The 25217-nt window shown below is 41.6% G+C and overlaps 1 long non-coding RNA gene across 1 annotated transcript in view; it reads left to right on the top strand.

Annotated features, from left to right (window-relative positions):
* LOC309649195 overlaps positions 1-25017 on the top strand; it is a 34805-nt gene extending 9788 nt beyond the window's left edge. Inside the window, exon 2 of the long non-coding RNA XR_014256981.1 lies at positions 23611-25017. This is a non-coding gene — a long non-coding RNA (uncharacterized lncRNA). The remainder of the gene's footprint in view (positions 1-23610) is intronic.
* Positions 25018-25217: the final 200 nt, after the last annotated feature.

Below are 25217 nucleotides of genomic sequence, written 5' to 3'. Positions count from 1 at the left end.
CACCCCTGAAGAGTGGGCATCTGCTCCTCCTTAATCTTGTGATGCTGTTGGACTCATGACTCTTCTGTCTCTGCTTCTTTTTCCAATGGTTCTCCCTCTATTTTTGACTTCCAGCTACTTCCTCTGCACTTCTGCTGCCTTTCTCCAGCCCTCCACCCCCAATTACCTTACACCAAACTCTGTTGTGAGCTGCTGACTAGTAGTGACCAGGTAGTGATCAAGTAATCATCCACCATCCATCTGGTTGTAAGTGACCTTGCGTCCAGCCTGCTATAACCAGCAGTGTGGACAGGGTACAAGCCCATACAGCACTAACCACCGCAACTTTATGGAAGGAACCCCCCCGGCCTCTCTCTCAGGAGGAGGGCAAGTGCTGACTTACTCTCCAAAACGCTTGACAATGAATTAAAAGCACTACCAACACATTACCAGTACAGCTAAGCAGTCTCAGGCTCCACTTCCTTTAATCATTAGTCTTCTTAGTTACTGAGTATACTCTACCCTCCATTCATTCTGGTCTAGAGGACTATGAGGCTGACACTTTTGTTTGAGTCTAGATTAGGCCACTTGCAGACTGGGTGTCTTTGTGATCTCGGGTGGCCTCGGCCTGCTGTAGCTTGAAACAGGATTTCGGTTCCCCAGCCAGAGTTTAAAGTCAGGCTGCGGCTGTGAGAGCACTGAATCCTAGTCGGTAGACCGTGACAGCTAGTGGCCAGCTGTGTAGAAATGAATTTCCACAGAGAGATGGAAAGTAGTGAAACAAGTAAAGTGTTTATTAGAGGAAAAAGAGCACCTGTGAATTGGCACACAGGGTGGGCTCAGAGAGAAAGTCACACCCTCGTGGTAGTTTGAAGCACTTTTATGGGGCATTTCTTCAGGGTTTCCTTTGGCCAATCATCTTGCTTTGCCTGGTTCTGAGTCTGTATTTGGTTTATCTCAGGGTCCTCCCCTGTGTGCGTGAGCATCTCTTAGCCGAGATGGATTCTAGCAAAGAGGCCTATGGGTAGGTTGACATCACTCCCTTTTTGACCTCCAAGGAGCCTTTCTGAACATGTATAGTCGGGAAGGTCTCCTTGACCTCAAGAATGAGAAATATGTGGTCTCTTATCTGGGCAGGGCTCAGCTCCTCCTCCTCTTCATCTTGGAGTTATCTGCCCACAGGGAACAAACTCCAGCTGCTCAGCCTGGGGCCCATCTATCTCCTGCCTCACTTGGGCAAGTCACTTAACCTCTCTGAGCCTCAGTTTCCATTTCTGTACAATGGGGGTGATCATTACCTTCCTTAAGATTAAGGTGAGAGCTCTTTTCAAGTTGTAGAACACTGGATCAGGGGCTCTCAACCTCAGCTGTACATCAGAACCACTGTGGTGCTTTAAAAACATACAGATGGGGCTTCCCTGGTGGCGCAGTGGTTGAGAATCTGCCTGCCAATGCAGGGGACACGGGTTCGAGCCCTGGTCTGGGAAGATCCCACATGCAGCAGAGCCACTAGGCCCGTGAGCCACAATTACTGAGCCTGCGCGTCTGGAGCCTGTGCTCCGCAACAAGAGAGGCCGCGATAGTGAGAGGCCTGCGCACCGCGATGAAGAGTGGCCCCCACTTGCTGCAACAAGAGAAAGCCCTTGCACAGAAATGAAGACCCAACACAGCCATAAATAAATAAATAAATAATTTAAAAAACAAAACAAAACAAAAAACCCCAAAAACATACAGATGTCCAGTCCCTACCTCTAGAAATGCTGACTTAGAGGTATGGTTTGATGCTTGAGTTTAAAATACTCCATAAGTGATTTCATTGCACATGCTAAGTTAAGAATCTTTGCACTTCACAAAAGATAGATGGTATTTTTATTATCTAGTACAACCGAAGAGCTGAGGCATGACTCCTGGCCACTCAACTATCCCCTGGTCATCATTCTTGGCAGAAATTGGCCTGCATTAAAGTACACGATTGCATCAGGTACCCTGCTCTGGAGCATATAGACAAAGACTCCTTGAGGCCAATGACCTTAGGCAGGATGAAAGTCATGGGTAGGGCATGTCAGTGATGAAGTGGTGTATACCCCTAAGAGCAGACATTTACAGCTCAGGTGAGTTGAGGTTCAAGTTCAGGGCATACCTGTGGAGGGAACAATAACTCTAGGGAAAGTCAAGCTGAATGAAGGTGAGTTCAGGCCCTTCTTCTCTTGGGAAGGAGGAGTTTCAACATCTAAAGCCCCACCACCATGTCCTTTCTAATGAGCTGGCTCAGAAAAACCTGATTTCTACCCGTGAAAACACAGATTAAACAAAAATCAATTCCAATTTAAATGCATTCCAACCTTTCATATTATAGTTGTAGAGCTAATTGCTCTGAATTGTCATATGCTGTAAGGCAGAAAGACATCATTAAAGTACTAAAAATTCTTTCCATGAAATGGATTTGTGCCAGAGAGAGAAGGCCACTGATGAGTTCTTCTTAAGTAGGTTGTTTTGGATATGGATATATTTTTTAGGTATCTTTGGGAAAAACTCTCAAATCTGCAAGAGGGGACACTTTGTTGGAGCTTGCATAAGTTCTTAACAAACAGTGATTGCAGGGGTCTGTGCTTTGGAGGGTTCATTGATCCATCCCTTCATTCATTCTTCTTTCATTAATTCCTTTTTCTTAATTGATGGCTATTCTGTGCTTACCATATGCCAGGCTTTTTGGTGACCCTGGGGATCCAGTTGTGAGCAAAAGAAGACATAATTTCATTCTTTATGGTGTTTATAGCCTAGTAGGGATGCTAATCAAATAAATGTGTGAAATTCCAACTGTGACAAATACCTTGGAACCAAAAACGGGGGAGTTTGACTGAGGGATGTCAGGGAAAGTTTGCTCTGAGAAAAGCTTTGTGTGTGTTGAGATCTCCAGATCTCAAGGATGAGGAGGTGTTAACCATGTGGAGGTGTCAGCATGTGCAAAGGCCCTGTGGTGGAAGGATGTTTGACTACTGGGAGTAGAAGGTCAGTGTTCCTGGAGCTCAGAGAGAGACAGGCATGGGTGCGAGATGAGATTGGAGAGAGAATGAGAGGCCACACTGTGCTGGACATTAGGCCACAGTTATGCTGCTGGTCTTTATCTTGAGAGCAGTAAGGACCCTCTGACACGGCTTTCATTAACATGGGGTGTGATGGAGGAGGATGTGAGTGCTATGGCCACAATGAGGTGAGACCACTTAGAAGGTTATCACTGTCCCTGGGCAGGAGATGGGGACTCCCTGGGAGGCTAGACCAAACAGAGACCAATTCCCTGCTCAGAGCAGACTGGGTGCTTCTCCCAAGGCTGGGCATGTTGGCAGTTAGTCCCTCTGGGGGCTGGGGGGCCACATACACTGAACAATGCCTCCTCCTTGCCTGTGTTCTTCACTGCATCTAGGGACTGCACAGCAAGGCTGCACCAGCTCCTCCTGCCTCAAAGAGGAGTGAGAAGAGAATGTGCTTTTAGCAACTGTATTTGCTTTTGTGCTTTTAGAATTTATCTGAAGTTGCTGAAGACATCCTGGTGGATGTGAGCCAAAGCATTTGAATAACAGCCTGGAACTCATGAGATGAGCCCAAATAAGACAGAATCACTTACTTTTTCTTTTTCCAAGTATGCGTGCAATTCACGTATTAAAAATCATCCATGTGGGAATTCCCTGGCGATCCAGGGGTTAGGACTCCACGCTTTCACTGCCGAGGGCCCGGGTTCGATCCCTGGTTGGGGAACTAAGATCCCACAAGCAGCATGGCATGGCCAAAACAAACAAACAAACCAAACAAAACAAATAAAAAAACCACCTACTAAGAGATATTAGGTGAAAATTTAGGAACACGATGTGATTGGCCATATTTTAATCTACATTAGTTTCTTTTGTTTGTATCATTAAAAAAACACTTTACTGAGCTATAATTCACATACTATAAAGTCTGCTCTTTTAAAGGGTTCCATTCAGTGGTTTTTAGTATAGTCATAGGGTTGGGCAAATATCCATTTAAAAAATAGTGCCAATTTTTCCTTTCATTAAAAAATTTTGTTTATTTAGTTTACAAACTTTCTACTATAGAAAATTTCAAACTTCTGTATAAGTTGAGACTAGTAGATGAAGCTCCTAGTACTTAATATTCTTTTATTTAAACAAACGGTTTGTTTGGAAGGCAGCTATGCTCACAGCTATACCACCAGCACTGCACACAAGAGGTCTGTTTGAATCAGAATCCAAGCAAAGCTCATATATTGTCTGTGGTTGATGTATCTCTTAAGTCTCTTTAATTTACAGGTTCCTCCTCTCTCTTTTTTCCTTTGCAATTTATTCGTTGAAGAAATAGCGTTATTTACTCTATCGAATTTCCCTGAAGTATTTATTTATTTAAAAAATGTTTATTTTTAGTATCAGGCCAAAGTAGAAGGGAGAACAGAGTTTGGAGCATGGACTTTGGAGACTCATGTGTATCTTGGTTCAGTTCTAGCTCCATCCCTTTCTTGGTGTGGCCCTGAAAAACAAATCCTCTCCCTCAGTGGGCAAAGAAGGGACATGATCTTGAAGACTAAGTTGGGTAATGCATGGAAAGTGCATGGCACACAGAAGGTGCTCAATAAATCCTCCTCCTCTTCTTTTTATTTATTTTTATAATTTATAATGTAATTTATGTTATTTATATTTATCACATTATATGATATTATGATATTATTTTTATATAATTATGTAACAGTATATAATTATGTATATACATATAATATAATTTTTATATAATTATAACATAAAATTTATGATTATTTTTTATTTTTAGCGTTCTTTTTATTTTCACGTGGAGACAGGAGTCATCAATCCTCAGCCCTGGCTCATCTTGACTTGAGAAATTGGTGGACAGTTATTCTTTGAGAGTTTAAAGGATGGCTGGAGAGCTGGGAAGTATTGCACCTGGGGGTATAACTAGGAACAGTCCTCTGCAGAGCTGAGAGGATTTCTTCATTATTACTCACCCTGGTACCACCTTTTACCATGTTCTTGGCCCTGCTGTCATGTCCATTGCCATTGGGTAGTCTGCAGTCTCCTGAGACATGGGAAGGCAGGTGATAAACGAATCCATGCTGCAGTATTAGCCATCCAAATCCTGTCCCTTCAAGGAACATTTAAAAAAAGAACTTGGAAGAGGGTAACATTGAATCTAGACAAAACTATCTGGGAATATTTAGGCACTGTGAGACTTGGAGGGAGGGAAATATTTTTGTGTAGGGGGCAGTCAAATCCTATCACAAAGGTAATCTTTGCATGAGAGCTGCAAAGATAATTGCCTTTATATAAATTCATTCGTTCATGCATCCATCCACCCATCCATCCATTCATCCATCCACCAATCCATCCATGCATCCATGCACCCATTAATGCATTCATCAGCCAACATTTACCTCCTATGTGAATAAACAGACAATGCCTCTTAAATTAGGTCTAATGCCCATGTGGTCTCTTGACTCCACTCTACACCTGTTTGCAAAGAATCTCCAGCCTGAATATTAATTCAGGTGCAACTGGGTGACAGAGAAGTGAGATGACCCTGATTCCTCAACAGAGTCCAGTGCTAGACTCTGCAATTTTTCTATCACATGTTCAGAATATAGCTTTCCTTTCATGGCTACTTAATTATTATGGCTCAGAAGACCATAATACTAAATTAAAGTGAAATGCAATTGCTCTGCCAGTTTTCACACCTGCCAGAATTCAGCCGATAACAGTAGGATTCCATGTGCATCTCCAAGTAAGAATGTGCTGTCAGTGACAGGAGGAAGAAAGGAAAAAAACCCTTCTCTTTCCACATTTGCCCTGCAGCCAGGTTGACACAACAGAAATGGAAAACAATTGGTGCAGGTATAAAATTCTATGACAAAAGGAAAGTTGTGAAATAGAAAAATGGATTTCTTGGGGGGAAAACATAACTTCCTCTGACAGCAATGTATTTAGGAAAAGAATTCTGTAGTCTGAGAATATTAAGGTCGTTAAAATTTGCAGGTTTTTTTAGGGGGTGGGCACGGAGGCTCTTAACCTACCCTCCCTCACATTCTCCTTCAAATCTATATTAAGGTTAATCATCAATTGAAAGCCAGAAATGATATAGGAAAATCATTCTTTTACAAATGGAAACTATTATAATTTAAAAGGGTGCAAATGAAACCATACATTTTCAGAAGGAGATCAATGAAAAGCACTTTATTAGAAAATATAAATCACTTTTTAATTTCAGATGCAACAAGAAAAGAACTCATTTTTTCAGTTTCATTGAAATCGATTGGTACACCTGCAGAGAAAAGCAGCTTTATCATCTCGTTATCAGCCAATTAATATGCAGGTCTAAATGTGAATACTATTCCAGTTAACGAGAAATGGATGATTTTATTGAAGTCTTAATAGACTAGGAAAAGCTGCCTTCCACCCTGCTAAATGAGGTCAGTTGAGAAAAAAAAAATCAGAAGTGCATTACTTGGGACGGGTGGAATCTAAAACAATTTCTCTAACTCTGCGGACTACAGAGAAATGGAAGCAAAGCAACACGTCTGAAAGCAGAGGGACCTGGTATATGGAAGAAAAATCAGAATATTGAGTTTTCTTTTCATTGGAAAAGGGAAATATTTGGGTTTGATTCTGAAGTCTGGCACTCTCACTATTCAAAATTTGACAGTCCTTAGTTCTTACTCTCATCTTCATTTTAATCTAAGGGCAAGCAGAATTGTAAACTAGATGAAGTCTATTTACCACTTCCCATTTTTTTCCTTTTTGTGCTCGTTTTCTGCCTTGAGATGTTCTCTCTAACACACAGAAAACTTAGCATCCTCAAGTTCTCTGTACCCCTTCCCCCACCAAAACAGCTAAGTGACCTTGGGATAAACTAATTCACACTGTTACTATCACCAGTGATATTTTAAAGGAGTGTAATCTAAAGCATGGCTCAGCAAACATTTTCTCAAAGGGCCAGATGGTAAATATTTTCCACCTCACAGGCCATAGGATCTCTGCTGCAAGTATTCAACTTTGCCTTTAGAACACAGCCATAGACAAAACACAAATCGTGTGGTTGTGTTCCAATAAAACTTTATTTACAAAGCAGGCAGTGGGCTGAATTAGGCCTGTGGGCTGTAGCTTGTCAATCCTTGATCTAAAGCAATGGGGCTGTAAGTGGTGGAATGCCAGGTGTCAAGGAAGAGCTGTAGGGAGAAATTAGTTTTTACAAGATTAGGGGAGTTCAGTTGGCCAGAAGACCTCTCTGACATTCTTCAACCACTTTTGATTTTCTTAAAATTCACTTGTTCATTTGTTCATGCATTCATTCAGCCCTCAAGCTTTTGATTGAAAAAATGCTTACCCCCTCTGTCAGGAGCTCTGTAAGCAAGAACAACTCTGCTCTTTGCTTGGGGTCAGTGGCAACAGTTGCCGCCCCTCAAGACGCTCACTTTGAGTCCTTGCTAACACTCCTGTAGCTGGTTTCAGGCAAGCACCTTCTGATTTCTAATTTCTATGGAATTAGAAATAACCGGCCCCAAGCACAGGAAATAGGTTCTGCTGCTGGAATGTGTATTCAGAATATGACAAATGTGTCTATGATCATGAGACCCATTTTCTACAGTTGAATCAGTACTTAGAGATTAATATGAATTTTGTCCTCCAATAGTTACTTGGCAGGCTTAACCCTCCCAAGATATTGCTATAACTCTGAAAGTTTAAAAAATTACAGAGCATATGGAATGTTATTTATTTATTTTGGAATGTTCTCTTAAAGATTTTTCTAAAATTTATAAATGTAGCTGTTATATTATAGACTGTTAAGAGAACAGAAAGATGAAAATAACATCATATATAATCCTAAGACCCGGACCACAAGTGGGAAGTGCCTGGCACAGTAACTGGTGCATAATAGGTGCTCAGGAAGTATTTGTTGAATGAATGAATAGATGTATATTTCTTATGAAAATCCAGTGAGTGGCAAGTCTTTATCCAATCCAATGAGTGGCAAGTCTTTATCCTTCAAGGGCAGATTTCATGTTGGGAAATAGCCAATAGCCCTTCTATGTCAAATGTGTTCATCAAGCTGAGGCTGTCCACTGATCTGAGTTTTAACCTTGTACAAGTGGGACCTGTAGATATGTAGACCTTTAGGCATCTACTCTAGCTGGAAGGTGTGCCCTGCTGGTCCCTTATCCATACCCAATGTATCCAATTTTTGACACATTGCTTGGATTAGAGGATTATTTTGGTTTTGTGTAGCTGCAATCTTGGTTTTACAAGAGACTCACCAGTTAATGCAGCTGTGTGAATTTGGGCAAGTCACTTATCTTTCCGGGACTTAATTTCCCAATGTTTCTAATGAAAGTGTTCAATTAAATCATCATAGAGTCTCCTTATACCACTAAAGTTACTCAATTCCAGAAGTGGCCCCAAACAGCCATACCTCATTTTCACATTTTATTTTATTTTAATTTTTTTGGCCACGCCACATGGCTTGCAAGATCCTAGCTCCCCGACCAGGGATTGAACCCGGGACCTCAGCAGTGAAAGCATGGAGTCCTAACCACTGGACTGCCAGGGAATTCCTGCATTTTCCCATTCTAAAAGCATCCTAGCAAATATGCTAGAAATCCAGAATGTCACAGTCTCAGGACTGAATAGATACTAGGTTTTATTTCTAAATTAATTTTTAAAGTTATTTATAAAAGTAATACTAATCAATGCAGAAAACTTGAAACACAAGGAACAGAAATATTAAAAATATTATATATATTCAGAATATTGTGTCATTAGCCCACCCAGAGATAATCACTACATATATAGATGAATCTATGTTTACTAAAAAATAATATCAATTTTGTCTACAGATAGGAATATATAACATAGAGATTTAAAAAATGAAATTATGCCCTACATGCTTGATAACCTCCTTTCATCTGGCAATATATTGAATATATATATGAATATTTGAATATATATATGAATATTTCCAGTATTTATTCTTCTATTGAATTTTATAGAACATGATTTTTGTAAAAGACTGCAGGGTGTTCCATTGGGTATTTAGGACAATGGCAATATTTCCAGATCCAACTTTCCCCTTCTATAGAGCAAAACAGCTAGTGCCCACAGAGTCCCATGAAACTATATCACCATCCCATCTTCTTTTCTTTTCTTTTCCTTTTTATAAATTTATTTATTTATTTTTGTCTGTGACAGGTCTTTGTTGCTGCGCGCGGGCTTTCTCTAGTTGTGGCGAGCGGGGGCTACTCTTCGTTGCAGTGCATGGGTTTCCCATTGCGGTGGCTTCTCTCATTGCGGAGCACGGGTTCTAGGCATGCGGGCTTCAGTAGTTGTGGCACGCGGGCTCAGTAGTTGTTGCTCGCGGGCTCTAGAGCGCAGGCTCAGTAGTTGTGGCCTTTGGGCTTAGTTGCTCCGCGGCGTGTGGGATCTTCCCAGACCAGGGATTGAACCCGTGTCCTCTGCATGGGCAGGCGGATTCTTAACCACTGCGCCACCAGGGAAGTCCCCCATCTTCTTTTCTTTCTCTTTCTTCTCGTTTTCCTTTTCCCCTTCTCTCTTCTTTTTCTTCCTTCCTCTCTTTCTTCTTCTCCTTCCTCTTTCTCTTCTGTTCCCTTCTCTTATTTCCTCATCTTTTTTTTTTTGGTGGAGATGCTGGGGATTGAACCTGGGGCATCATGCACCTCATTTTCATTTGATGTTATAATTGGGCTGGTCATTTGCAGAGATGTCAGGCCAGTAAACACAGTGTGTGTGTGTGTGTGTGTGTGTGTGTGTGTGTGTGTGTGTGTGTTTTGATGGCTACACTTCTGGCCTTAAGTCGGATGAGGCATTAAAGGCACATCTTGGAGACAATCTCTGAAAGTCAATCAGTTCTTGGGGTGTCATGACCTCCTTGAAGGCTTTCAAGGTGGTAGATATGGGTCTAATATGGGAAGGTTTTCTTTCTTTAGAGACGTACAGGATTGAATTGAGTCATCTTGAGTGGTGAATTTCCTGTTACTGGTTGCATTCAAACAGAGGCTAATGGACCACTTACTACAGGCATTATCATGTTTCCAGACAAAAAAAATCATGTCTAAGCTAAAAATTTTGGTCCTGCACCAGGTTTACCCTGAAGCTCCCCCAAACATTTCAGTCTGGTTACTCCTCTAGGTTAGATTCAATGATCTCTAACTTTTTCCATGTACAGATGGTTCCTCACTTACAATGGTTCGACTTAATGATTTTTTGACTTTACCGTGGTGCAAAAACGATAGGAATTCGGTCGAAACTGTACTTCAAATTTTGAATTTTGATCTTTTTCCAGGCTAATGATATGAGTTATGACCCTCTCTTGTGATGCTGGGCAGTGGCAGTGAGCCACAGCTCCCAGTCAGCCGCATGATCACCAGGATAAAAAACCAATACACTTATAACCATTCTGTACCCACACAACCATTCTGTTTTTCACTTTCAGTACAGGATTTAAAAAATTACATGAAATATTCAATGCTTTAAAAAAAATAAAATAGGATTTGTGTTATATGATTTTGTCCAACTGTAGGCTAGGATTTATCAAGATATAACCTCATTGTAAGTCGATGAAGATCTGTATTAGATTCTCTGATTGTATGACTCTGTGACATAGGCCTTTATGTAAGGCACTACTATTTAACTTCCCGAAATTGATGCTAATAAAAAACTTGGATGGGAAAGGAGGTTCAACTAATTGCAAATAATGAGATTTCAGTCTATCTGGGAATTTCAAGTGTTCAGGCTTTCCCTAACCCTCCTTTCTATGGATATGTGATGGGATGTCTTAATGACAAAAGTATTAAATGACACTCGTGGAGGCATGTAAGGGAAGATATGCACACACGTTCTAGATGGACAGATGTTAGTCTCTACCTGCATGCTTGAACAAGTGGCTAGGTCCTGTATGAAATGTCACACTAAAGACCCTTTAAATGCCTTGACTGAGCAATTTGGCCTTACCCCATTTTCTCATTTCAAAATGTTTCAGGTTCGTTTTGCTCCGTGAAATGCATGAAAGCTGCTTCTGACCACAGAGACTAATGTACTGTCCCTTTTATCCCCAAAACCGGCTCCCAATTGGTTCCAGGGAAAGTGATTTCCCCAAACCTGGCTGCCAGCCGTAATTGGCTTATATGTGACCCATCCATTTCCACATGCTTGTTAGAGCTGGATGTGGAGTCTCTCAGTCCCTCCCAGGCAGCTGGACAGGGGCAGTAGATATGAGCAGGCATGCTGGTAGAACCCCTGGAGTTGAGTGGTCCATTCCTGCACTCATGACCTGTTGGATGCAGTAGACACGACTTGGAGCCTGCCTTTGAAACCAGGCAGACATTGGGAAACATTGGAGGAAAATAGACCCCATCTTTCTTCTCCTCTTACTTCTGTCTCCCTCTTGTTTTCTCTCTCTGTCCACTGTTCGCAGCAGCAAGAAACTGTACAAACTAGAGCCAGATTGCTTGGGTTTGAACCTAGCTCTGCCATCTAATAGCCACGTCACCTTGGGCAAGCTTCTAAGAATTCCACTGCCTCGGTCTCCTCACCTGTAAAATGGGGACAATAGTAGTACTTTTGTTACCGAATGCAAGTCCTTGTGCCCGATGCACAGTGAGGCCAAACAATACCAAAACGTCGGAGTTTGGAGCAGAGAAAGGTTTATTGCAGGGCCATGCAAGGAGATGGGTGGCTCATGCCTTAAAACCCCCAAACTCCTTGAAGGCTTTCAGCAGAGCTCTTTTATAGGAAAGATTGGGGAGGGGCGGGTTAGTTGTTGCAAACTTCTTGGTGTCAGATCCTTTGCTCTTGTAGCTGTCCATGTAGGTCAGGTCACGGTCAGGTCACAATGTTCAAAATAAATGTTATCCTTGTTCTGCAACTTTTTATCTAAAGGTGTAATATTCTTTTTTTAAAAAATTTATTTAATTTATTTATATTTGGCCGTGTTGGGTCTTCGTTGCTGCACGCGGGCTTTCTCTAGTTGCAGCGAGCGGGGGCTACTCTTCATTGCAGTGTGCGGGCTTCTCATTGGGGTGGCTTCTCCTGTTGCGGAGCACGGGCTCTGGGCACGCGGGTTTCAGTAGTTGCAGCACGCGGGCTCTAGAGCACAGGCTCAGTAGTTGTGGCACACGGGTTTAGTTGCTCCGCGGCATGTGGGATCTTCCTGGACCAGTGCTCGAACCTGTGTCCCCTGCATTGGCAGGCGGATTCTTAACCACTGAGCCACCAGGGAAGTCCCTAAAGGTATAATATTCTTAAAGGTCATAGTTTTGAGAAGTATACAAGAAAGGAAAGGGGAGGCATTAAATTCTGTCTCCATGTCTCCTTGTGGCTTTTAACACTTAACAAATCCCATAAGTAAAGTAACATCATTACCCCTCATTTTACTTGTTCAAGGTCCCAAGGATCGACTTTCACCCTCCAAGGTCCAGGCCCTGGCTAAGAGAAGGGGGTCCCTACGCGGGCCAGTTACCCGGCCCGGGCGTGTTCGTCCAGCACCCAGTTGGGGTCCACCCACCAGTGCCCAGGCCCTGCTGGAGAGGCAGCTCTCAGCTGGCGGTGCCCTCAGGACCAGGTCCCCAGACCCCACCCAGCCGTCATCACTGAGGGAGCCAGGCACCCAGGACCCAGCCAGCCCTTAGGCTCCTCAGGCACCCCCAGGTGGCAGAGTAGGACTCCTAACGGCTGAGCGCTAAGGGTCTCGCAATAACAGTCTCGCCTAATGGACGAGCGCCCCCCCCATTACACTTCTCCCCTTTTCTTTGATACTCCCCAGTCTTGAGGGGAACAGGTGTTGGACAAGAAGGGGAATCATGTTTTGGATAGAGAGGTTAATCATAAACTCGGCAGAGGAACTGAGTTTTAGGGTGGCTGGATTTCAACCTCCAGTCCTGTTTCATCCTCCCCCAAGTCTTTCAGGGAATGGGGCAAGAGCGAGCCCTCTGGCTAGCGGCTGTGAGCTAACTGCTGCAGGCCCACGCTGCCCCTGTTACACGTTCCTTACAGCGCTGGGAGGACCAAACTGGTTAATGTGAATGCAACACTTAGGACAGTGCCTGGCAAGTCAGGAGGGCTGTCATGTGTTTATGTTTGCTAATACTGATTCAAGGAACTCAACGCCCACTGGGACCTGAGCAGGGGCTGGGTGCTGGGTGACCACAGCCCTCCAGAGGCTGCAGCAGCTGAGCCCCAGGAGACATGATTGACGTTTCCTTATTCTCTGTCTCCTCCTTTCCCGTATTTCTTCCCCTCCCCCTTTCTTCTTTTCTGTTTCCTGTTGCCACGGTAACAAATTATCACAAACTTTCTGGCTAAAACAACACAAGTTGATTATCTTACAGTTTTGTAGGTCAAAAGTCTCACTAAAAAAAAAAATCAAGGTGTTGACAGGGCTGCATTCCTTCTGGAGGCTCTCGGGGAGAATTTGTTTCCCTGCCTTTTCCAGCTTCCAGAGGCTGCCCCCATTCCTTGGCTCATGGCCTCCTTCACATCACTGTGACTTCTGCTCCAGTTGAAACATCTTCTCTGACTCTCTTGTTTCCTTATTTCCCATATAAGGACCCTTGTGGTTGGATTGCACCCATTTGGATGATCCAGGATAATCAATCCACTCAAGATCCTTGATCACACCTACAAAGTCCCTTTTGCCATATAAAGTAGCATATTCACAGGTTCCAGGGTTAGGACATGGACATTGGGGCGCTGTTATTCTACCGACCACACTCTTCACCTTCTTTTCTTTCCTTTTCAAAATGCTTTTTCTGTTCATAAACTTTCTTGATCCAGTGTGAGGCCTCGGGGAAGCTTGGTTCTAGGCCTGACACTTCCACCAACTTGCCCCACGTGTGACCTTGGGTAAGAACTCCCACCTCCGTAGCACAAGGAGTTGGACTTTTGTGTTAGTTAGGGTTTTCCAGAGAAACAGAACCAGAAGAAGATATATATAAAATAAATGTTTTATGTATATACTTGTTATGATGAATTGGCTGACATGATTATGGAGACTGAGAAATCCCATGATCTGCTTGTCTGCAAGCTGGAAAAGCTGGTGACATAATTCAGTCTGAGTCTGAAGGCCTGAAAACAGGCTTTCCAAAGGTATGTATAAATTCTACTCTAAGGGCAGGAGAAAATCCATATCCCAGCTCACGCAGGCAGGAAGGAAGGGGATGGCATCCTCTCTCCCCCCACTTTTTGTTCTATTAAGCCCTCAAGGGGTGGGATGAATCCCACCCACCTTGGGGAAGGTGATCTACTTTACTGAGTCCATTGATTCAAATGCTGATCTCATCCAGAAACACCCTCACAGGCACACCCAGAAATAATGTTTAATCTGGGCACCCCATGGCGCAGTCAAGTTGACACATAAAATTACCTGTCACAACGCATCCTGCAGTGCCCGATTTCAGGTGTGCAAAAACACCACTTCCTTGATTTTCTTTTAATGAGTCTGATTAGATTGATCTGATTCTGATGCTGCTGAGCTCCCACCTTGCATCTTGCTGGGAAATTCATTCTGCTTTTTGGAGCTTTCCTTGTTCCTGGTGGTTCAAAGCTTGTGGCATCTCAGAATACACACACATCAGGCAGGTTGCTCCAGTTTTCACATCGTTGGCCTCTAATGCCACCTCTGAGATGCCCATTTTCCTAGACTGTGTGGTCCCTTTAGGTGTCATATATGCAGCAAGGAAAGCTTGGTGGTCTTGATGGCCTCCATGCCCAGTCCCCAGTCACCATGGGTGCACCTCATAGCCCTTCCTCCTTGAGGCTTAACCACCTCAGGAAACAGGGTCTGAGGCCCTGGATCCACTGACCCCCATTCTGTCCCCAGTCTGGGGATTCTCTCCTAAGTGTTTCACTCTTGCTATACTTGGTATAATCTTGTCAAAGGGCTTTTAACGAAATCCAGGAAGAGAAGTTTCTTGTGGGCAACTTCAGTTTTGGGCTTTCCAACATCAACTCCTCCTGAAACAAAAGGGTCTACTGCCAGAGAATGAATGGGTTCCCCCCAAACTTTTATGTTGTAGCCTAATCCCCAATGTGATGGTGTTAGAAGATGGGGCCTTTTGGAGGTGATTAGCTCATGAAGGAGGAGCCCTCATGAGTGTGATTAGTGCCCTTATAAAAGAGACCCCAGAGAGCTCCCTTGCCCCTTCTGCCATGTGAGGACACAATGAAAAGACAACTGTCTGTGAATCAGGAAGTGGGCTCTCATGAGACATTGAATCTGGGGGGTGGGGTGGGGTACCCTGATTTTGGACTTCCCAGCCTCCAGAACTGTGAGAAATAAATTTATGTTTCTTATAAGCCACCCAATCTATGGTTTTCTGTGATAGCAGCCCGAATGGACCAAAGTCTGCTTGGAAAAAATATAAATTGAACAACTATAAGTTAATGGATCAATAAATTATCCTGCCCCAAATGGTCCTCAGTTGGTTTTCCACAGAACCCCATGCTTCCTCAGAGATGGGATCAAGTGGGTGGAATTCTACACTTGCCTCCCTCACTTCAACCAGAGCAGCTGCTCTGATGTTGGTTTTATGTATTGAAGATTCTCCTAGGATTTTTTTATAAAAGAAGGATGCTATGGTTAAAAAATATTTGAAAGCACTGGAGTAGATGATCTCTAGGGCCTCAGCCAGTTCTAAGGGGCACAATTTTTGTGCTTTTCAGCAAACTCAGCAGCCTTATGAAGGAATCACTTATTCTCTATCATCTGGCTTTCTGTTTAACCAGAACACCCTGTTAATAAAGGGATCTATATGATACATCCACAGCACAATAACCTTTGCTCTTAACAATGCAGTTTATGATCTAGGACTATTTCATCAAAGGGGATGAACATTTAAGCACGATAGAATATATATATATGGTGTGTGTATTCTATTGTGCTTAAATGTTCATCTGTATATCAATACATTTATAAAAATGATAACTGCATAGTCATGGGAGAAAAGATTCAAAAATACAGAGCAATATAAGAATAAAATAGAGATGAGATTACCAATAATTCCAGATTGATCATGGTTAACATTTGGGGGTATTTTCTTCTAATATTTAAAAATTAAGTACACAATGTATACACAGATATTAAAACAAAATAGGGAGCATGCAATGTTTGTAGTTTTATGTGTTAACTTTTCATAAAATACTGTTATTTCATGAGCATTTTCTCATGTTTTAAATTTTATAAAAAACATGATTTTAATGACGTTATAAGACTATAATATAGATGTTTCATAATTTCTTCATGAGTTTCCCTATTATTGGACATTTGAAATATTTCTGATTTGTCATGATTATTAAGCTTTTGAGAAACACATCCATAGACAAATCTTTACTTACATCTCTAAGTGTTTCTTACATAGATTCAAAGACATGAATTAACTGAATTAAAGGACATACTTTTTTTTCCCCAAAGGCTCTTGAGACATATTTCCAAAATATCTTCCAAAAAGTTTATACCATTTTACATTTCCATCAGCTCTGTTGGAGTCTTGGTCTCACCAAATCTTTATCAAAATTTTGTTAATTAAAAAAAAAAAAAAAAAGGGACTTCCCTGGTAGCCCAGTGGTTAAGACTCTGTACTTCCACTGCAGGGGGCGTGGGTTCAATCCCTAGTCGGGGAACTAAGATTCCGCAGGCCACACGGCATGTCCCCACCCATAATAAAACAAAATAAAATTTTGTTAATTGTTGGGTGAACTGTTAATCAGAGTTTTAGCGCCATATGTAATTTATTAGACTCCCATACTTTAAAATGTGACAACCTATATAGCTTTCAAATTAATGGAAAATCCCAGCATTTCCAATAGAGAATTTTTTCCTGAAAAATGAAGGATGTAAAAATAAGAACAGGGCTAAAATAAACCAGAGTATTGATATATAAAAGTGGAAAAAGAGAAAACAAAGTCTTCTAGTCCTGATGGACCCACATTCCAGCTCCCTCTTTCTCTCACTTTAATACACAGTGGTTGTCGGGCAGTGTGGACTTCTATCAGACTAGTAAAAATACCTGGGGGCTAATGGTTAGTTAGGGTCTGTCCTGAATCCAGCCCAGTCGTTCTTTATGTGTTAACTCAGGGATTTAGGTCATAAATCCATCGGGAAAGAACACAGAAAGCCGATCCATGAATCTAATCCACTTTCCCAAATCCCACAGCAGGATGGCCAGAGATGTCGCATCTGCCCAGTAGAAAGAAGCCTCTGTGTCCCTTTCCAAACTTGCATTAGTTCTTGGATCTCTCAGGAGGCTGCGGGGGCAGTTTTTTCCTCTGCTTTACAACTCAGTGACCTCAGATTCCAGGAATAGAGGTGATCCTGGGGATTCTGTTCTCGACCTGGTTTGCTCTAAGTCAGTAAATAACGAGGCCTTTTTTCTCCCAGCATATTACAATGTCTGTAAAGTTTCTTTTAAAATGCTTTAGCACAATTAATGGGATAGTAGGCATGTGCCAGGTAACTTGCCTGGTGTCAGGTAACACACTGTCAGTGTGCACAGACTGGGGTGAACACCTACACAAGGAGCCAGACTCCAGAAGTGGCTACTGTAAGTCCTCTTCCATCCTTTAGAGATCACTAGCAATGGATTTGCTAATTAGCATACTCGTATAAAAAATGGATTTTTATTGGCGAATCTAGTGACTGTTAATTAATTTGATGAATGTTCGAAATGAGCTTCAGATAGGCAGCTTGGGTTAAAATGCGTAAAGACGTTCCCCTTCCCTGCATGAACCTAGCAAGTCTTGTAGCCTGTACCTTTAGGGATGTCACCTGCACTGGATCCTTAAGCAGTCCTGTGTCCAGCCATTGACTTAGGAGGATTTCTGATGATTCTAGCAGGCAGTTGTAAAAGTCTGTTCTAATCCGCTTTGAGCAAACTTTTCACACAGGAAAGTTTGGAGTCCCTGAAAAGTCAGAAAACTGGGACTTCATCATGGTCCTGCTTTGCTAATGAATGTTTATTTAATTAATGTTGGGAGTTGTGACTGTTGGCAACCCAGGTCAACAGGCTACAGCTTCAGCTTTTCTTCTGCTAAATCAGAGATCACAGGGGTGTCAGTGCAGGGTTAGTTAGAATTAGGCAATGTCTGTTGGCCATCCTTTTTCTCCTGACATGATGGCTAGCCAGCTGTCCAAGATCTGCTTCTGATTTGATTTAGAAAAACTTACCTGAGTTCTGAGAGCAATTCTGGTTCTGATATGGAGCAGGGCCCTGTGGGGCTCCTGGGCACAAAGCCTTTCTGTGTTCCCCATTTCTTTGATTACAGGAAACAGCCTTCATTCAGCCTCCATGACCTTTCCTGAGTTCAAATGGGCAGATCCAAGCAGTTGTTAATTAGGGAAGGGAGGAGAGGCAAGACCAGGGAGAAACAAACAATCAAGAGCAGCCTTGGGGCAAGGTCCTGTTTCCCTATCAATGGATACACACAACAATATGTTTGAGCTATTTTGCAGACACTGAAACCCCCTCCAGGTGGGAGAAGTTAACGATTAATGATGGTATGCTGCACACAAGCATGTAGATCCCAGATCAGTTGGACCTGAAGGTTGATGCTGACTCCTACTTACCTCACCACCAACCCATCAGAAGAATGTCCATGAGCTGATCACACCCTCTTTGAACAATTACTATAAAACTTCTCACTGTCTTCTCCAAGTGGGGACACATAGGTTTTCAAGGCAGGAGCCCACTGTGTTCCCCTTTGCCTGGCAAAGTAATAAAGCTATCCTTTTCTACTTCACCCAAAACTCTTGTCTCCGAGATTTAATTCTGCACCAGTGTACAGAGAAGCTGAGCTTTCAGCCTCAGTTCTTTAAACATAAAAAAAGAAAAAGAAAAAAATAGAAAAAAAAAAGAAACAGAGAGAGAGAGAGGGAGAGAGAGAGGGAGGGAAGAGAGAAAGAAAGAAGAGGTTGACTACTAGTTTTTAGGCTTCTGTGTGTAATTTAAATTTTGATGGATCCCTTCAATTTTAGGCATCCATAATGGCTGTAATATGGCAAGACAAATAAAAAGAACCTGTTCTGGAACGCAGAGGCACTTGGTCCCTGGTTGGCTGTGTCAAGTTACTGAAAGGCCAGGCTGGCTGTGACACTGAGCTCCTCATTTGCATTTCTAACTGTGACCTGAGGGCTTGTCGAATGTATGAACAGAGACGGTAGCTTTCCGAATGGCATACCTGTGACCTTTTCCCGTCACCTCCTCCTGAGAACATGTTAGGAAAAGTTTTCTAACTTAATCGGTAAGAAAGACCAGATTAGAATAATAAGCTTGAAAAATTTCACAATATTTTTTTCCTGTTACACATCTAAATTTAGTGTCTGACACATAGTGGGTAACTACTAAATGTTTGTGAAATGAATGAATAAAATTTGTTTTTGAGCTTAGTGGACCAAATCTATCTTTTTGTCTGAATTTGAAATATTTGTTTTTTTAAAGTCTAGAAAACATATTTGTCAATGTCCTATGTTTCTGTACAACTGCTGCTACTAATGAATAACAATGTTAATAGATAATATCTGTTATTTCCTGGTGCTAGGAACTTGACTTTGTACACATTATATAATTTAACTCTCACAGTAACTCAATTCTCTTATTACTCTCAATTTTAGATGAGGATACCAAGATTTCAAGAGATTAAGTAGCTTGATCAAAGGCACATGATTAGGAAGTAGTTGTTTTACTTGAACGCAGGCAGTCTGCCTCGAGATCCCATGCTCTTAATCCCCAAGCCATATTGCCCCTCTCATTTTTAGGAATTGTTAATGCCTTCATTCTATAATGTCTTCTTGTTCTTTTTTTTAAAAAAATATTTTATTTATTTGTTTTTGGCTGCACTGGGTCTTCATTGCGGTGCGCAAGCTTCTCATTGCTGTGGCTTCTCTTGGTGCGGAGCATGGGCTCTAGGCGTGCGGGCTTCAGTAGTTGTGGAACACGGGCTCAGTAGTTGTGGCTCTTGGGGTCTAGAGCGCAGGCTCAGTAGTTGTGGCACATGGGCTTAGTTGCTCCACGGCATGTGGGGATCTTCCCGGACCAGGGCTCAAACCTGTGTCCCCTGCATTGGCAGGCGGATTCTTAACCACTGCACCACCAGGGAAGTCCCTGTAATGTCTTCTTAAAGGAAGAATTTGGAGTGTCTCTTTTTTTGCAGCCCTTTAACTCGGGATTCCTTGTTATTTATAGGGTTGATTGTTAACGTTCAGATTGAAAAAGTTAGTGTGCGTCTCAACCTTAGCACCTGTGAAGATTAAATCTGTGATAGCAAGAATAATAACCATGTATTGAGTGAATACTATACACCAGACACTTCATACACATTATTGCTAATCCTCATAAACAACTCTGAGAAACTATTTGTTACTTCTTCACTGCTATTTGCAGATGAAGAAACTGAGGCTCACAGAGGTTACGTAAATTGCTTTGGGTCACCTCCCCTCCTGCTAGCAAAATTGGGATTTGACACAGGTTTGTGAGATGTCCAAGTTTCTCCTGTTCTAGATGGTGCTCATGACCATTCTTGGTACTAATGTAGCGCTGACATGGGCTGCTATATAAGTTTTCTCTGCAAGACTTTCTATGGAACACCCAGTTGAATCTGACAGTGTCCTGTCTGGATGGAAGTAGTCTGATATTTGCCATGGACCTGCCCGGGCTATTTCTCCAAACCTTCATTGTCTGTATTTGTACTGACATGAAGAATCCCACTGTTAGGGGAAGGATGGCTCAGCTAAGCCTCCAGGTAGGGCTGGGCAGCCTCCAGTTCTCATCTTGACTTGGATTAGTACTCTTACCAGTAATAAAAAATTAATTTTAGCACTTGAGCTAATTGGAATAAAAAAATGTGACACCCAAGCCAGAAATAAGCCTAATGAAGCCCATTAAATTATTTAATGATTACATAATTATGTTCATTTAAAATGCAGGAATTGATCACTCTCAAATTAATTTTACCATCTCTGTACTTTTTAGAGCACATTTATTTTGAACAAAATGAAGGATTAGTTTCATTTCTGATGGGCACTCTGCCATTAATAATCATGTCTCATTATAATGAGAAAATGTTGTGTTTTGAATAAGTTCATATGACCATATATTTCCAGATAACAGACAAGCTTGTTCAGTGGAGAGATTTAAGCTATTGAAAGGGTCTTACTAATTTGAATCATAAAATGAGTAAGTAGAGGACTGATGTGCTCAGCGAGCAGAAATATAGATGAGAAAATCTGGTGCAATCCAGCTAATTAGGGGCTGGATCAGAGTGTTCTGGAAGCTCCAAACCAGTTTGCCAGATCAGGCATTATGAGATAGGAAAGGCTAAAAAGCCTTCATAATAGACATATATTGAATGCTTTTCCAGCATCTTTTCCTTCTCCCTTTCTAATCGTTCCTAATTTCTATTTGGGAATCCCTCTCATTTTGAGGTAGAAGACTTCTCAGGCTACAGGAGTAAAGCATATGATCTACTGAGCCAATCACTGCGTTTCATCCTCTGGCCACAGTGATTGGTACAGAGGTGGTGGACATGTGACCTAAGGCCATCCAATCAGAATGAATCTCAGGATCATTCTAGGGGATCCTGGGACAGGCTCCTCTTTTTCTTTGGCTATGAATGAAGAAGCAGGCTGGCAGCACTTAAGATGTAGTTGAACTGAAGAAGGCAGAAACAAGAGACAGGAGGAAATCAGAACTTGGTGACATTGCTAAGCTCCAGGATAAAGGCTTTCCTGACTCTATCTCTAGGCCTTTCCACTACAGATGCCAATAAATCCCTTCTATTGTTGAAGACATTGTCACTTGCAACTGAAAGCATCCTAGGCAAGGCAGAGTTTAATAGGTTATGGGATTTTTCTTTACAGCTATACACCTTATGGCTATGGAGTCGTGGAGTTTCATTCCTGTAAGAGACTTTTAGGGTCACCAGTTTCAACAGGGGTGCCACATAACAATCTGAGAAGTTGATTTGTGGTCTTACATGCGTTTCTTGCATTTGTAGAGCATTTTACGTTTTCCAGGGCGTTTTCGGAATGCTTCGGATACTCAGGACTAAGTTTCTCTGTAAGGGAGGCAGGGATGGGCAAGGTTGGTTGTGAGGTGAGACGCTTTTTGTCATCAGAAAGATGTCACATCAAATCCCAGCTCTTCTACTGTATAATCTGGGCTCTTCCTGTACCCGTAAAATGGGCGTGATAGTTACTTTGTAAGGTCTTTTTTAAAAAAAAATGTGTGTGTGAAAATTGGAAAGGAGAATGTTTATGAAAGTACGCAAACGAAGCATAATCCTGGTCAACTTTGTTTAATCTTTTTTTTGGAACCAAGAGGGCCTTGATGGGCCAGTAGTTCTTTTCCCACTCTTTGTCCCCACCCTTAGAGGCTCAGGGATTTGTTTCCTGTGAAAATGCAACTATCTCTGCAGGATCTATTGGTCAGTTACACTTTGGTGAAAATTTTAAGTTGTTAACAGTAATTTGTTTGTTAGGATCCATGAGAGAGGGAAATAAGCAGCTTTTGCTTAAGAATCAAAAGGTTAGAGGTTAGAAGGCATGTTCCTGAATCCCTGAGAGAGTGCTCTGAAGAAAGAGAAAAGGCACAGAACAGCGACAAATATCTGCTTTTGCAGGCAAAAGTTTGGAGCCCTCTTTAGGGTGTCTGAAACGTACAAATATCATCGGTGTCTTTGTGGAGCCACACCACAAATGATGAGCTTTTCCTTAAGAGTTTAGGAGCACAGTCTAATTATTACAAGGCACTTTCTGGTAGCTTCTCTGTAGGGCCTGGCAGTGATGTTCTTGTGCCAAACATGAAAAATATACATCATTTTATAAAGGCTGATTGACTATGTCATAGGCCCTGGGGACTTTTTTTTTTTTTTTTCACATTTGTTGTTGCTGTTTTAAACCAAAAGGAAATCTACTTGCTGACATATCTGAAAATTCTAGGGAGTTACTGACTTCAGTCATGGCTGGATCCAGGTGCCCGACATCACCAGGAACACTCTCTCTCCATCTTGGTTTTCTTGGTGTTGGCATTGTTTTCAAACAGATGTCCCCAAGTGATGGCAAAGATGACTATCAGCAGTCCCAGGGCTACCAGCTTAGCTAACTGCTTTTACGTATGTAATCTTCCATTCTCTATGCAAGTTTGCCAGGTACCAGATGAAGAAACTGAGGCTCAGAGAGGTTTAGTGAAAGTCACCAAGTAAGGACAGAGCCCCCTGCCCCATTCATATAGTGAAGTCCTAATCCCCAGGACCTCAGAATGTGACCTTATTTGGAGATAGGGTTTTTACGGAGGTAATCAAATTTAAAATGAAGTGATTAGCATGGTCCCTAATCCAAACCTTATATAAAGGGGAAATTTGGAGACAGACACGCACATAGAGGGAAGACAATGTAAAGAGATATAGGGAGAAGATGCACCTACAAGCTCAGGAGGGAGACTTGGAAAGTTCCTTCCCTCTCAGCTCTCAGAAGGAACCAACCCTGCTGACACCTTGATTTTGGACTTCTAGCTTACAGAACTATGAGACAAGCAGTTTCTGTTGTTTAAGCCAACCATTTTGTGATGCTCTGTTTCAGAGCCCTCGGAAACTAACACAGAGCCCAAATTTGAATTCAGATCTGACTCCAAAGCCAGTGTTCTTTCTCCTTCATTGCTCCACTTCAGATGTGGTGATGCATGTGGTATCTGTGAGATTTATGAGATGGATTCATTTTCTGAACTGAAAAATACAATATATTTCTGGATGGGACTTTGCAAGTGTCTTCTGCTTTCACAAACCTCTAGAGGAAGAAGAGCATTTTCTACAGGCTGCTGTGCTTGAAAAACTCCAAACAATTCTGTACAAGAAGCAAACACATCCTCTTCATATTGGGTAATGGCTGATGATAATTGAGAGAACATTTAAATTTGTTAAATTTACACGTGTGTGCCCATAATAATAAGAGCTGGTGGCCCTGACAAGGAGGAGAGTTTCCTCTGCTTTCATGCTTTCAATCTAAAGAAGAAGTTTGATGTATATATTTATATATATATGTACATGTCTAACTGAATCACTTTACTGTACCCTTGAAACTAACGAAACATTGTAAATCAACTATATTTCAATAAAAATTAAGAAAAAAATAAAGAAGCAGTTTGAGCAGCCTAACTCTTCTCCTCCAGGGTCTTGTCACATGTTATGAGATTGTCACAGGATATGTATTCTCTCATTCCCTTAACAAGCATATATGAAGACTCTCATTTGTATGAGTCCTAGTACTTAATGCTACAGAGCAGCGTTATCCAAAATATAGTGCGAGCCACAGAAGTGAGCCAAGTATGCAATTTAAAATTTTCTAGTAAGCACGTTAAAAAAATAAAAAGAAGCAGGTGACATTTATTTTAGTAATGTATCTTATTTATCAATCTGTCAAAGATACTTTCATTTCAAAATGTATTCAATATAAAAATTCTTTTTTTGTACTTTCTTTTTAAAAATTAATTATTTAATTGAAGTATAGTTGATTTACAATGTTATGTTAATTTCTGCTGTACAGCAAAGTGATTCAGTTATACATATATATACGTTCTTTTATATACTCTTTTCCATTGTGGTTTATCACAGGATAGTGAGTATAGTTCCCTGTGCTATACAGTAGGACCTTGTTGTTTAATATAAAAATTCTTAATGTGATATTTTATAGTCCTTTGTCTCACTAAGTCTGAAGTCTGGTGTGTGTTTTATACTGATGACCCATCTCCACTTGGACCAACCACATTTCAGATGCTTAATAGCCACATGTGTCTAGAAACTTCTGTGTTGGACAGTGAAGATCTAGAGGATAATGCCATAAAGATGATGGTAATAATAACAGTAAGAATCGTATGACTTCCATTATTTTTGTAACATGTGCCATGAATGTTCTCTCCACATACATTGTCTTTTTTCAAGCTTAAGTTTTGAATACATTCATACAATTTAAAATAAAAACATATAAAAATTATTTAGAAAAACGTCTTGATCTTAGCCCCCATCTCCTCAGTTCCCACTCCTTCAAAGAGAAAACCTCCCAAAAAAACAAGAATCTGTTCTAATAGCTTACTGCATGTCCTTACACTTTCTTTAAGCAAATACGAATACATATTCTTATTTTCCCTTCTTTCAACCTAAAGGTAGCAAATTATACACATGCTCTGCATCCTA

The sequence above is a fragment of the Balaenoptera physalus genome (genome assembly GCF_965194825.1).
Source record: "Balaenoptera physalus genome assembly, chromosome: 19".
Taxonomy (NCBI): Eukaryota; Metazoa; Chordata; class Mammalia; order Artiodactyla; family Balaenopteridae; genus Balaenoptera; species Balaenoptera physalus.
The sequence above is the reverse complement of the archived record's forward strand: the minus strand, read 5'-3'. Positions and strand labels throughout refer to the sequence as shown.